The sequence below is a fragment of the Desmodus rotundus genome, chromosome X (genome assembly GCF_022682495.2).
Source record: "Desmodus rotundus isolate HL8 chromosome X, HLdesRot8A.1, whole genome shotgun sequence".
NCBI classification, from domain to species: Eukaryota; Metazoa; Chordata; class Mammalia; order Chiroptera; family Phyllostomidae; genus Desmodus; species Desmodus rotundus.
This window is the reverse complement of record NC_071400.1, coordinates 30,693,300-30,708,765: the sequence shown is the minus strand read 5'-3', so window position 1 is coordinate 30,708,765 and position 15,466 is coordinate 30,693,300. Positions and strand designations below refer to the sequence as shown.

At 40.1% G+C, this 15,466-nt stretch overlaps 1 protein-coding gene across 1 annotated transcript in view; it reads left to right on the top strand.

Moving 5' to 3' along the window:
* CT47C1 (cancer/testis antigen family 47 member C1) overlaps nt 1-15,466 on the top strand; it is a 34,852-nt gene that overhangs the window by 3,884 nt on the left and 15,502 nt on the right. The gene's annotated exons all lie outside the window — the stretch shown is intronic.

The window sequence follows — 15,466 nt, the reverse complement described above, 5'->3', positions numbered from 1 at the left end:
ATGGATACTTTTTAATCCAATAATTTACACACTTCAGTTTTCTTCATCGTTGGAAGCAGAAATAGTGGACTTTTCTGTAATAGAGGAGTTATTAAATTGTTGTGGAATGATATTTAAAATTGGACAAGACTTTAGAAAACATCTAGTCCAATGTCCTCATTTTTTTTTACAAGGGAATAAACTAAGGTCCGGAGAGATTCTGTTACCTACCCAAAGCCATTATGGGTATTTTGTTGCAGAACCGGAGCTAGAATGTAGGACTGGACATCCAGTTCAGTGCCTTTTCTAGGGCAGTATGCTACTTTCCATTGTAATGGCATTTGTTTTACTTTAAATAATAACAGCTAATACTTATTGACTACTTCCTATGTGCCAGGAATTGTGCTAAGCACTTAAGTGCATTATTGCATTTAATCCACAGAACAACGCTAAGAGGTAGAGACTTATATTTTCCCCACTTTATAGACAAAAAGATGGAGGCTTACAGAGGTCAAGTAACTGAACCAAGGTTACACATGATACCATACAACTCGTTTAATATTTAATTTACTAAGCTAATCGATTCAATCCAACTACAAAAGTACTCCAACTACAAGGGATATTTACATTGGCTTGAATCTATTGTAAGGTAGAATGTCAGAATTATATTTATATTTGTTTATTTTTATTCTGAGAAGCCAATTCTCTGTATGAACACTTACAAGTCTATTTCTGGGAGGTTCTCCCCCCCCCCCCCTTATGAATGCTCTCACTGGCATTCACCATTATGTTTAAGAATGGTAATATGATGAACCTTTGCAAATGTGCACAAGTTAGAATTAAAATGGGGAAGGTAGAGACTGGTGGTTGCCAGGAGCTAGGGCTGGGACTGGGGAAAATGAGAAGTTACTAATCAGTGAACATAAGGTTTTGGTTAAGCAATATGAATGTACTCTGGAGATGTGCTGTACAACATTGCACTTAGAGGTAACAGTAATATATTATACACTTAAAAATTTGTTAAGAAGGCCCTGGCTGGTGTGGATTGAGCGCCGGCATGTGCTCAAAGGGTCACCAGTTCAATTCCCAGTCAGGGCACATGCCAGGGTTGCAAGCCAGGTCCCCCATAGGGGGCATGTGAGAGGCAACTACACATTGATGTTTCTCTCCCTCTCTTTCTCCTTCCCTTCCCCTCTCTTTAAAAATAAATAAATAAAATCTTTTAAAAATTTTGTTAAGAAGGTAGATCTCATGTTAAGTGTTTTTAGCACAGTAAAATAAAATGTAAAAGAATGATGTTAACAATGATGCTAGAAAGAAAAAGTTTCACTTCTCTTTCACTGAAGATATGTCATTAGTATAACTAGACAAAATTATACTGCAATCAGGAACACACTTTACAAACCATACTGGTGTGGACTTCTGGTCAAGATAGAGGCATACATAGACATGCTTTTCCTCCGCACGCAACCACAGAGAGAATTACAACTAAACCTCAAAACAGTAACACCCAGAACTGTCAGAAAATCAAACGGCATCGAAGTCCAAAAATCAAGGATTTAAAGACGCCACATTCATCCAGATGGGTAGGAGGAATGGAGACGTGGAGAATGGTGGAGAGGCTAGGAGACATGGTGTGGCACAAAGAGGTGGCACTGGCAGTGGAATGGACAGTCCCACATTCATGTGTGATGGATAAAAATCAGGAAGGATACCTTTGGAGTGATCGATCCCAGCCCCAGGCCAGACCAGAGTTCCAAAGCCAGGAAGATAAATCCCCATAACTTCTGGCTCTAAAAACATTGAGAGTTGGGGTGGCAGAAGAAACTGCCAGATTTTCAGGAGATTCTGCTTAGAGGGCCTTCACAGTCTTAGAATGTATGCAAAACCACTCCCTCTGGGATTCAGCACCAAGGCAACAGCTGGAAGGGTGCCAGTCACGTAAAGGGAGTGGGTGAAGTGACTGGAAAGGGGATGAGTGCTGGGCAAACCTCCAGAAGCCAGACAACAGCACTGTCTCCTCTGCAAACCCGCCCCCCCCCCCGAACCACAAAGCAGTGAAGTGGGTTGCCCTGCCCTGGTTATTACCTAAGACTCTGCCCCACACAATTTACAGGTGCCTTTTCTACAATAGGCCATGCTACTAAGACAGGGAGTCAAAGCAACTCTACCTAATACACAGAAACAAACACAGGGAGGCTGCCAAATTGAGGAGACAAAGAAGTATGGCCCAAATGAAAGAACAAAACTAAATTTCAGAATAAGAACTAAACAAAATGGAGATAACCAACCTGTCAGATGCACTGTTCAAAACACTGGTGATCAGGATGCTCAGAGAACTCACTGAATACAGCAACAACATAAAGGAAGGAATGAAGGTTACACTAAGTGAAATAAAGAAAAATCAAAGGGAACCATAAATGAAGGGGAGGAAACTACAATTCAAATCAACAATTTGGAGCATAAGGGCGAAATAAGCATTCAACCAGAATAGCAGGAAGAAACAAGAATTTTAAAAAACTGAGGATAGTATAAGACCCTGGGACATCTCCAAATGTACCAACATCTGAATCATAAGCATGCCAGAAGGAGAAGAAGAGGAAGAGCAAGAAATTGAAAACTTATTTGAAAAAATAATGAAAGAAAACCTGACTAATGTGGTAAAGGAAATAGATGTACAAGCCCAGGAAGCACAGAGTCCCAAACAGGTTGAACCCAAAGAGGACCACAACAAGACACATCATAATTAAAATGCCAAATGTTAAAGATAAAGAGAGAATCTTAAAAGCAACAAAAGAAAAGCAAAGAATTACATACAATAGAGTTCCCATAATCAGCTGATTTCTCAAAAGACAATTTGCAGGCAAGAAGGGACTGCCAAGAAGTATTCAAGGTGATGAAAAGCAAGGACCTATAACCCAGATTACTCTATCCAGCAAAGCTATCATTTAGAATTGAAGGGCAGATAAAGTGCTTCCCAGACAAGGTAAAGCTAAAGGAGTTCATCATCACCAAGCCATTATTATATGAAATGTTAAAAAGACTTATTTAAGAAAAATAAAAAGATCAAAACTATGAACATTAAAAAGGCAACAAATTCACAACTATCAACAACTGAATCTAAAAAAACAAACTAAGCAAACAACCAGAGCAGGAACAGAATCATAGATATGGAGATCATTTGGAGGGTTATCAGCATGGAGGGGGAAGTGGGAGAATGGGGAAAAGGTGCAGGGATTAAGAAGCATAATTGGTGGGTACAAATAGACAGGGGGAGGTTAAGAATGGTATAGGAAATAGAGAAGCAAAAGAACTTATATGCATGACCCATGAACATGAACTGAGGGGGGGCATTGCTGGAGAGAAGGGGGTTATTGGGTGGAGGGGGGGCAAAAGGAGAAAAATTAGGACAACTGTAATAGCATAATCAACAAAATATATTTTTAAAATGACATAAAAATTACACTGTGTGAATATAGGTGTACATATAACTCTTCAAATTAGTGTTCTCATTTTTTGGGGGGAAAATACTCAAAAGTGGAATTGCTGGGTCATATGGTAGATCTATTTTTAGTTTCTTTGAGGAACATCCATACAGCTTTCCATATTGACTGAACCAATTTACAATCCAAACACAAGGGCACAAAGGGTCCTTTTTCTCCACATCGTCACCAACATTGATTATTTGTTGATTTATTGATTATAGGCATTAGGACAGGTGTGAGGTGGTATGTCATTATAGCTTTGATTTGCACATTTCTGATGATTAGTGACATTGAGCATTTTTACATGTCTGTTGACCATCTATGTCTCTGCAGTATTATATACAATAGCCAACGTATGGAAGCAACCTAGGTGTTCATTGATAGGTGAATTAATAAAGAAGTTGCATGTATATAGAATGGAATATTACACAGAATTAAAAAAGAATGAAATCTTCCTATTTGAGACAACATGGGTGGATCTATGGGTATTATGCTAAGTGAAATAAGCCAAGTGATGAATGCCATATGATCTCACTTTATAAGAGGAATCTAATGAACAAAATAGAACCACAGGCATGGAAACATGGAACAGACTGACAGTGACCAGTGGGGAGGGAGGGGATAATGATGGAAAGAAGGGTAAGGGACTAGTCAAAGAACATGTATGAATGACCCATGGACATGGACAACAGAGTGGGGATTGACTGTGGGAGTGGGGGGCACGATGGATGAAGTAGGGCAAAGGGGGAAAAATGGGGAGAACCATAATAGAATAACAATAAAAATAACTATATGTACACCTAAACCAATATAACTAATATAATATTGTATACCAACTATAGGTAAATTAAAAAATCACACTGTATGGAATCCTGTGTATAATATGTTGAAAAAATGAAACCACAGAGAAATGCTTGGGAACAACATATATAAAATGTTATATATATATATATAAATAAGTACATGACTACACATCTATCACAATGGCTAAAATAAAATATAGTGACAACAAAGAATGCTGGTGAGGATGAATATCAGTCACTTGTGACAGGTAGGGGTTTGCAAATGGTGATACAGAAATTCTCCCTGGAAGCCCTTCAAATCATAAGTTTCTGACATTCACATTTTAATAATCCTGATTTTTCCAAATGTAGGAAAATTTATATTCGATAGAATGTGCAGATAGCTTGTTTGGCAACACTTCCCAGGAGCGCTGAGATTCAGTAAAAAGTGAACATTACTAGCACTTTTTGGGACATCCTGTGTTGACTCCAGTGGTACTAGAGGAACATTGCAAAACCCCCTCAAAATTAATTAATTATCCCAATTTATTTTATACTAAAGATAAATTAAAGCATGAACTCCCACCCCCCAAAAAACCCTTTGATTGAAATTGCATTTTACTCTTCTTTCTTCCTCCACAAAGCTTCCCTAGGCCCATCTGACCCATGGTGAGCTCTTGCTGTGAAATTCCTCTGCATTTATGGTACAAGTTCATGTGATGTTCAAACAACCATGAAATTTAGCATGTTCTTCCATGTCCATGTTCTTGTTCTATGTGTCATGATTTGCTGTCTCTTAGTCAGGTTGTACACTCCTTGAGAATAAGATTAGTGTCACATACTTTAGTTATACCACCTCTTCTACCTCCTCAGTGGGCAAGCACAGTTTGGAATCAAATGATTATTCAAGAACAGCAATTGAGAATGGGCTGCGGAATGTCATAAACCTAACGTCTGTGTCCCTATAAAGCATTTATTCCGCCCCTTAAAGTAACAGACGCGCCAAGACAAAAAAAAAAAAAAAAGGCCCAAATGACAGAACACTTCAAAGCTCCAGAAAAAATACAACTAAGCGAGGAAGACATAGCCAACCTATCAGATGCACAGTTCAAAACACTGGTTATCAAGACACTCAGAGAATTGGTTGAATTTGGTTGAAAACCAGATGAAAAAATGAAGCCTATGCTAAGAGAAACAAAGGAAAATGTACAGGGAACCAATAGTGATGCGAAGGAAACTGGGACTCAAATCAACGGTGTGGACCAAAAGGAAGAAAGAAACATCCAACCAGAAAAGAATGAAGAAACAAGAACTCAGAAAAATGAGGAGAGGCTTAGGAATCTCCAGGACATCTTGAAATGTTCCAACATCCGAATTATAGGGGTGCCAGAAGGAGAAGAGGAAGAACAAAAAAATGAAAACTTATTTGAACAAATAATGAAGGAGAACTTCCCTCATCTGGCAAAGGAAATAGACTTCCAGGAAGTCCAGGAAGCTCAGAGAGTCCCAAAGAAGCTGGACGCAAGGAGGAACACACCAAGGCACATCAGAATTACATTACCCAAGATTAAATGCAAGGACCTACATCCAAGATTACTGTATCCAGCAAAGCTATCATTTAGAATGGAAGGGAAGATAAAGTGCTTCTCAGATAAGGTCAAGTTAAAGAAGTTCATCATCACCAAGCCCTTATTATATGAAATGTTAAAGGGACTTACCTAAGAAACAGAAGATCAAAAATAGGAACAGTAAAAATGACAGCAAACTCACAGTTATTAACAACCACACCTAAAACAAAAACAAGAGCAAACTAGGCAAACAACTAGAACAGGAACAGAACCATAGAGATGGAGATCACATGGAGGGTTGTCAATAGGGGAGTGGGAGGGGGAGAGGGGGGGAAAGGTACAGAGAATAAGTAGCATAGATGATAGGTGGAAAATAGACAGGGGGAGGGTAAAAATAGTGTAGGAAATGTAGAAGCCAAAGAAGTTATAAGTATGGCCCATGGACATGAACTATAGGGGGGGGGAATGTGGGAGGGAGGGGGTGGGCAGGATGGAGTGGAGTGGGGGAGGGAATGGGACAACTGTAATAGCATAATCAATAAATATATTAAAAAATACTTACAAGAGGGCTACTGCATGAGCATTGATTTTAATTTTCTCCTAATGCTAAGATCATGAGGAAATCATGTCACGCTCTGTATTTAATCAGCCTGAAGCTTGGACCCATCTTCCCTGGGCTCTTAGTTAGAGATTACAGGAAAATACGAGCTTTGGAGGAATGTTTTATTGGGAAGTGGAAAGACACTGTCCAGGTGTTGGTGGTAGAAGCAGAAGCAGAAGCAGATAGGAGTCAAGTTACCTTTGTAACTGGAGTATGATCAGGAAAAAAGGAGAGTACTATGCACAGTGAATTGTAAAATTGTGATGCATTGCTGAAAGAAGCCTTTTTTGTGTCCCTGCAGCATCCTGTCATTGCCTCTATCATTTTATTTCTATGAGATAGGGCAGTTTTTGTGTCAGACATTTCTGGAATTATTTCTGGGAATTCTTAAAATGAAGCTAAGTGGCAGGTCTGATCCTGTAGCCCTCAATTATCATAGTGATAATGTGACTGTCCTCTAGCCAAAGACTACCAGGAACACACATGTAGTGATAAAGCAGGATTTATCACTTGTTGCAGTGAGGGAGGACAAACATGATGGAGAACTGTGAAGTTCCTAAAGGTTGTTAATAAGCTTTATATAGGAATCAAGCTTTGGTTAGGTGACTGTTGGGAGCTGTCAAAGGAAGCTGTGCTTCACTCTAGGATGGTAGGTATGAGACAGCAGAGCAATTCTGTGATTGAAATTTTCAATAAATTTTATGTGGAGTGGGAGGCAGAAGCTGTAATTGGTATTGAATCAGTAGTCATATTAGCCTGGAAAGAGAGAGATAATGGGTCATTTCTGTGGTTTGGACAATGTTTATATTTATTCTGGGTTCAAACATTATGAGCTAATCTTGTTGACTTGCTGTATTAGTTGCAGAGTTGATTTATCTGATATTAATGTCCTGTGAAATTGTTTACATTCAAGAGAACATTGACCCCTAGTTTGGTGTTGCTGCTAGTGCCAGGCCAGCTCCTAGCAACACCAAGGCTTAGTTGATAGTACCAGGCTAGCTCCTGGATGTTAGGAAATGATGTTCCCTTTATTAGTTTAGTGTTTTACCAGAGGTCATGTACAAGGGGCTTCTGCATTTCAAATAGGCTTGACCTCCCCCTCCATATCACAGGCATTTCTCTTGCCTCTACTGCATTACTCTATCTTCACCTACTCAGCCCCTGGCATATTTCTGGGGCCTACTCCAAATCCTAAATCTTCCATGAAACCATCTCTGACCCCTCCACCCCAAAGGATTTTCTTGCTGCTTTGATCTTGGTGCCTTTATTGTTTGCTCTAGTTCTTTGGCACTCTCATGTTATACCAAGACTGTCGTTCTCACTATCATATCTTAGGGCCGAACACTACATGCAATCTATGGATGTAGTAATAACTGGTGACATGTACTGTTAATTGCCTTTTGCTGCATGAGTCTTATCTCTCCAACTGAACTCTAAGCTATTTAAGGACAAAAATTGTGTGCTGAGACATCACATGTCCTTGGACATGTTATTTATATCCAAGGCTTTGTTCCAAGTTTTTACATGTATTAACCCATTCAATACTCACAACAAGCCTATGAAGTAAGTGCTATTATTATCTCCATTTTTTAGATTAAAACAGAACACCTCTTCTTAGTCTTTTCTGCTAACTCTTCCACTCCTTCCCCATCCAGTTCTCTCAGAAGCTAGTTTATGATGTATAGCAAAAGGCAAGGGAGCAGTGCATGTTGATTTTCTCCCCAAATACTATTCAGGTGTAATTCACTTTACATAATGCATGTTCTTGAAAATGAAGCATTAATGAAATGGTGCTTGCTTAAACAGAGCTGCTACCACTAGTAGATGGATTGGGATAGCATTGTTGTGAGGGTCTACCAAGATATCACATGCCAAGTTACAGCAATACAATTAATCAGATAGCATCTCCTTAGACTCTCATAACAATGCTAACTTTATCCTCATTTTACAGGTAATGAAATCAAGGCACAGAGTTCTTAGAAGAAAAAGAGGAGTACAGGATAAAGAAGTAAAAGAGAAGAGAAAGAAAAGTGGAGCTACAGATTCAATGCAATCCCTATTAAAATTCCAGTGACACTTTCACAGAAATAAAACAAACAATTACCCTGGCTGGTGTGGCTCAGTGGATTGAATGTTGGCCTGAGAACCAAAGGGTTGCTGGGTCAATTCCCAGCCAGAGCCTGGGTTGTGGGCCAGGTCCCCAGTAGGAGGCATGCAAGAGACAACCACACATTAATGTTTCTCTCCCTTTCTTTCTCCTTCCCTTCCCCTCTCTCTAAAAATAAATAAATAAATAAAATCTTTTTTAAAATCCTAAAAATTGGATGGCATCACAAAAGACCCCAAGTTGTCAAAGCAATCCTGAGAAAGAACAAAGCTGGAGGAATCACACTTCCTGATCTCAAACTATATTACAAAGTGACAGTAATCAAAATAGTATGGTACCAGCACGAAACAGACACAGAGACAACACTGGTTGGGTGGTTCAGTTGGTTGGAATGTCATTCTGTACACCATAAGGTTGTAGGTTTGATTGCCGGTCAGGGCACATACCTAGGTTGTGGGTTCAGTCCCTGGTTGGGATGCATTTAGGAGGCAACCAATTGATGTTTCTCTCTCACATTGATGTTTCTCTCTGTCTCTCTCCCTTCCTCTCCCTAAAGAACCAATTAATATATTCTCTGGTGAGGACTGGGAAAAAAACACATAGATTAATGGGACAGAACACAGAAATAAACCCTCTCATATAGAGTTAACTAATATTTGACACAAGAGCCAAGATTACTCAAAGAAAGGATAACCTCTTCAATAAAAGGTTTTGGGAAAAGTGGATATTTATATGCAAAGGAATGAAATTAAACCCCATTCTTACACCAGAAAAATGAACTCTAAATGGATTGAAGAATTAAATGTAAGACCTGAAAATGTAAAACTCCTAGAAGAAAACATAAGGGGAAAGTTCCTTGATGTTGGTGTTGGCAATGATTTTTTGGATATAACACAAAAGCACAAGCAACAAAAACAAAAACCAACAAATGGCACTACATCAAACATTTTAATGCCTTTGTGCAACAAAAGAGACAGTTTTTAAAAATGAAAAGGCAACCTATGGAATAAGAGAAAATATTTTTAAACTATATATCTGATAAGGAGTTAATATCCAAAATATATAAGAAACTCATATAACTCAATAGAAAAAATTAACCTAATTTTAAAATGAACAAAGGACCTGAATAGACATTTTCCCAGGGAAGACATACAGATGGCCAACAGGTACATGAAAAGATGTTGAACATCACTAATCATCAGGGAAATGAAAATTAATACCACTATGAGATATCATCTCACACCTGTTAGAATGGCTACCATAAAAAAGACAAGAGATGCCAAGTGCTGGTGAAGATGCAGAGAAAAGAGAAAACTTGTGCATTGTTCATGGGACAACAAATTGGTGCAGCCCCTATGGAAAACAGTGTGGAGTTTCCTCAACAAACTAAAAACAGAACTACCACATTATCCAGCAATCTCACTTCTTTGTATATGCAGATACCAAAAGGAACTAAAATCACTATCTCAAAGAGATATCTGTACCTCCATGTTCATTGCAGCATTCTTCATAACAGCCAAGGCATGAAAAAAGAAAAAAAACTAAGTGTCTACTGATGGATGAATGGATTAAAAAAAAGAAGGAAATCCTGCCATTTGTGACAACATGAATAGATCTCGTTGAGGGTATTATGCTAAGTGAAGTAAGTCAGACAGAGAAAGACAAATAGTGTATTATCTCACTATACATGGAATTTAAAAAAGCCAAACTCATAGAAACAGAGAATAGTGGTTGTCAGGTGATGGGGGTTGGGGGTTGCGGGTAGCAGGGAGATGTTCATCAAAGGGTAGAAACTTCCAGTTACAAGATGAATAAATTTTAGGGATATACTGTACAACATAGTGACTATAGTTAACAATACTGTATTATATACTTGAAGGTTGATAAAAGAGTAGATCTTAAACGTCCTCACCACAAAAAAGTGGTAATTATGTGACATGACAGAGCTGTTAAATAACCTTATATAATCATTTCACAAAACATGCACATATTAAACCATCACTGTTGTATACCTTAAATTTACACACTGGTATATGTCAATTGTATCTCAATAAAGCTGGTAAAAAGTAAATTGGAAGGCTGGAGGTGAGGGAATGGTGGCAGAGCTTTTGGAAGTGTGTTAAGAGATGTGAGGGAAGCTTTAGGTAGGTGTACTTTTACTCAGTACGTGTAAAAATAAGGAAAAGAAAGCAGGACTAGAATTTTCTTGGAAGCACTGCTTAGCCAACTCTTCTAGAATGGGAAGATTTGAGGTCAGAGTTGTCGAAACAGCAACAAAATCTTAAAAAATTGTAATTTGTCTTCTCCCTGCTGCAAAGCCTGATCTCTCCTGTAAAACACAATGACACTGCTCCACCCAGTGGCAGATTCTAGATAGTGCACTGAGGGTGTCTATCGGAGCCCCCCAGACTGAATTGGAACCTTGAAGTAGTGGGGAGGAGTGGCTATGTTATTTTTTTTTAATGAAAAAGACATATTTATTTAAGAAGACATAAGATACAAGAAACATTGTACATAGAACAATGATGCTTCAGTCCCCTTCAAAATAGGCACCTTGGTTTCTCACATACTTCTCCCAATTGCCATCAGTTGTCCCATCCCATATTGCCCTGAATCTCGATGGTCTGAAGTCTCTTCCCTTTCAAAGGTGATTTCAGTTTTGGAAAAAGCCTGAAGCCACAGGATGCCAAAACTGGGCTGTAGGGGGACTGAGTCACCTGGGTGATTTAATGTCTTGCAAAAAAACTCTGCCTGAGACATGATACCTGAGAGGACATGTTATGATAGATCTGCCAATCACCAGTTGCCCGTAGCTGTGGCCTTCTGAATCATCCAAATAGTTTTCTCAGAAGAATATTCAAGCCCTGGCTGGTGTGGCTCAGTGGTTGGGTACCAGCCTGCAAACCAAGGGGTTGCTGGTTTGATTCCCAGTCAGGGCACATGCCTGGGTTGCAGGCCAGGTCCCCAGTATGGGACACATAAAAGGCAACCACACATTGATGTTCCTCTTCCTCTCTTTCTCCCTCCCTTCCCCTCTGTCTAAAATAAAAAATCTTTAAAAAAAAAGAATATTCAAGCTTAACATGAAATTTGATGCAGATTCATTGCTCTATTCATTCAGTCTTCATTAACATTTTTTATTGTTGTTCAAGTACAGTTTTCTGCCTTTCCTCCCACCCCTCCCCACCACCCTAGTCCTCCCCACCTCCTTCCTGTTTCCACCATCCTTGTTATTGTCCATATGTCCTTTATAATTGTTCCTGTGAACCCTTCATCCTTTCCCCCCATTATCCCCTTCCCTCTCCCTTCTGGTCACTGTCAGCCTGTTCTCAATTTCAATGTCTTTGGGTATACTTTGCTTGCTTGTTCATTTTGTTGATTAGGTTCCTATTAATGGTGAAATCATATGGTATTTGTCTTTCACTGCCTGGCTTATTTCACTTAGCATAATGCTCTCCAGTTCCATCCATGCTGTCTCAAAGGGTAGGAGCTCCTTCTTTCTTTCTGCTGCATAGTATTCCATTGTGTAAATGTACCAGTTTTTTGATCCACTCATTTACTGATGGGCACTTGGGTTGCTTCCAGCACTTGGCTATTGTAAATTGTGTTTCTTATTGTGTTATTATTTTTAATCCCCCCCAATTCTGATTTGCTGCTGCATTTGAGAATGGTTGGCCAAATGTGGACTTACCTTATGAAAAGGAGACTTTTCCTTATGCCAATCAGGATGGCAGATACACTTGGGCAAAGTGGTAAGCTAGACCCTCTTTGTTTATTGTATTCTCCCATCAGGAGTTTTCTTCTTTCTCATCAACTGCCACTTCTCAGTGGGTAATTGTGTATTAAGTGGGTAGAGATTCAGTATTGCACAAGACAGACAAGATCTCTGTTCTCATGGAACTTACAGGAGGAAGACAGACAGACAAATCTATACTTAGAGATGCTGATAAGTTCTATGAGGGAAATAGACATAGGACTGAGATAGATAATGACAGGTTAGAGAAGGCCTCTTCGAAGATGTGACACTGAAGCTGAGACTTAAAGAATGAGAAGTCAGCTGCGAGAGGAGTTGAAGCAAGGCCTCTGCCAACCCTCAGAGTGCCTTTGTTCTGAAAGAAAAATTAACACCCCTGTTCATACATAGCTCTCCTGACTTGTACTAAGTGCTCACTGGCACTTTGGAGTCAAGAGATAAAGCTGTTTCTCCAGAAAACTATAGCCCCATACAAGGATACACAGCTCTGACAATAGATTGTGGGCTAGATTTTAGTCCATTCTACAATGGATACCATTGTGTAGGAAATAATCTGTACACTCTTATGTAGAAGTATAGAACTAAAGGCCCTCCTACAACTCTTCCCATAGCCAACTGCAAGTATATGGGATCGTATGGGTAGGAAAGAACTTCATGTGTTCTAGAAACTATGAGACCAGTGGCAGGCAGAGGTTAGATCGTACAGGATCTTATATGGTAGAATAAGAAGTTTGTATCTTATTTAATCTGTGAGAAGCCCAGTGAAGGTTTTTAGTAGAATGAGTGAAAGAATCTGAATTATGTTTTAAGAAAATCACTCTGGTTGCTGTTCAGAAGATCTACTGGAGGGGCTTCCTCCTATATTAGCAACACTAATTCCATCTGCAACTTAATTCCCCTTTGCCAGGTAACCTGACATATTCACAGGATTACAGGGATGAGGATGTGGACATCTTGGGGAGGGGACATTATTTTGCCTACCACAGTAATTATAACAGTGGCAAATGGATGGACTCCAAACTGGGTAAGGAGGCAAATGGAGAAACAGTGGTCAGATGAAAAGTAAAAAAGTGGTAGGATTGACGGATTGAAGAAGTAATCTGATGGGATTGAAGAGCTGTAGCACTATTCTGCAAAATTTCTAAAATATTTTTATCGTATGTTTTTAATTACCATTTAATCCCCTTATACCCCACCCCCAGCAATCCCCACACTGTTGTCCATGTCCATGAGTCCTTTTTCATTTTTGTTCAATCCCTCCACCCCCTAACTCCCCCCCACCCCACTTAGCTGTCATCCTGTTCTCTATGAGTCTGTCTCTATTTTTCTTGTTAGTTCAGATTGTTCATTAGATTTCATATTCACTTAGCATAATCTTCTCCAGGTCCATCCATCCTCTCTCAAAGGGTAACATTTTCTTCTTTTTTATAGCCGAGTAATATTCCATTGTGTAAATGTCCCACAGTTGTTTTATCCACTCATCTATTGATGGACAGTTAGGCTGCTTCTATATCTTGGTGATTGTAAATAACACTGTAATGAACATAGGGGTCCTTATGTTCTTTTTAATTAGTGTTTTGGGTTCCTTTGGATATATTCCCAGAAGTGGGATACCTGGGTCAAAAGGCAGATCCATTTTTAATTTTTTGAGATATCTCCATACTGCTTTCCACAGTGGCTACACCAATCTGTATTCCCACCAATAGTACAAGATTGTTCCCCTTTCTCCACATCCTTGCCAGAACTTGTTGTTTGTTGATTTACTGATGATAGCCATTCTGACAGGTGAGAGATGGTATCTCACTGTGGTTTTAATTTGCATTTCTCTGATAATTAGAGTAGAAAGTTTCAAAATGGTGCAGTTTCTGGTGATGAAACAGTCTAGTGTGGATCATGTCATAGAGGTGAGTATCTGATGTAAGGTTGTAGAAGATACCAAATAGAGAAGTCAATGGAAGTGAAAGTCTAGGGTGTGAGATATGCAGTCCATGTGAATGTTAAAATCACCAGGGATAACAAACAAGCTGTAGCTTAGGAAGGACAACTGAGCCTGAAGAAAAAACATAAACCCCAGAGGCTGGGCAAGCCTTTAAGTGCAAAGAGGCCCTTGTTGGTGTCAACTCGCCCAGAACCAGGGCCCAGCAGGGCTGCAGTTCCTGCTCAACAGGAAGGATGGAGCCCTAACATTGCACCTCACTCCCAGGGGCTGGGCTCCCAGTCACAGGCCCCCTGCAGTGACCCCTTGAGACATGGGAGGCAAGGTCAAGTTCCTAGAGATGGTCCCCTGCTCCTCCTGTGGCTTCCACAAACTGCAGGAGGTGCTCAACTCAGGACCCTATGCTCTTGACACCAGGGTCTTGGCTCCTGTAGGGAGATGGCACCGCTGTGTGGATTCTTCTCTTCAGGGAAGAGAAGCCCTTTCTGACCCCTCCCCCCTCACAGCCAACAACAAGCCTAGTCACTCCCAGTGGTGAGGGGGCTGGGAACAGTTTCATTCACAGTGAGGGGGGGGCAGTGCAGGGCAGTGCAATCCTTCATCATCCCTGGCATCCCAGCACCACAAGCATCACAACCGGCCACTGGAGCAGAAACCTCACTGGAGGCCGGCCATGCAGATGATCCAAAGAGGGAAGGAAAGAGGCGATGCAAAGTCCCTTTGTAGACAGTGTGCCCTAGGCGGGCAGGAGAGAAACACCTTTGATACTGATGGGGATTCCACAGCCCTATAGTTCTATCAGAAACAACTACCTACCTGTGTAAAGACAGCATGGGTGCTACAAACTTGAAGGTCTGTACATTCCCCCACAAAGGTCTTTGGTTTTTGTAAAGGAGCTAACAAATAATGTCCACACATATCATTGTAATTCAGGAGAGCCTGTGGGGGTGATGGTGGGGGCAGGGGAAGAAATACAGAAAAGAAGTCTTCCTGGAGGTGGTGAATCCGAGGCAGGCTGTAAAAGAATTTTGGATTGGTCTTCGGGGAGTGACCCCTGCCATGACGATATTAAATGGTAATCTCTTCAGGTTGTTCTGTCCTTGGGATTTTCCCTATCTCACCTTGATCCTGATGACAGGTCTGGAAAGGCAAAAGACTTGGCTGCTTGTATTGACTGACAGGTGGAAAAGGGAACCTTTCTCTAAGGAAATCTGAAATCCTAAATTGTGCTAACTTCCTGGCTTGGATACCAAT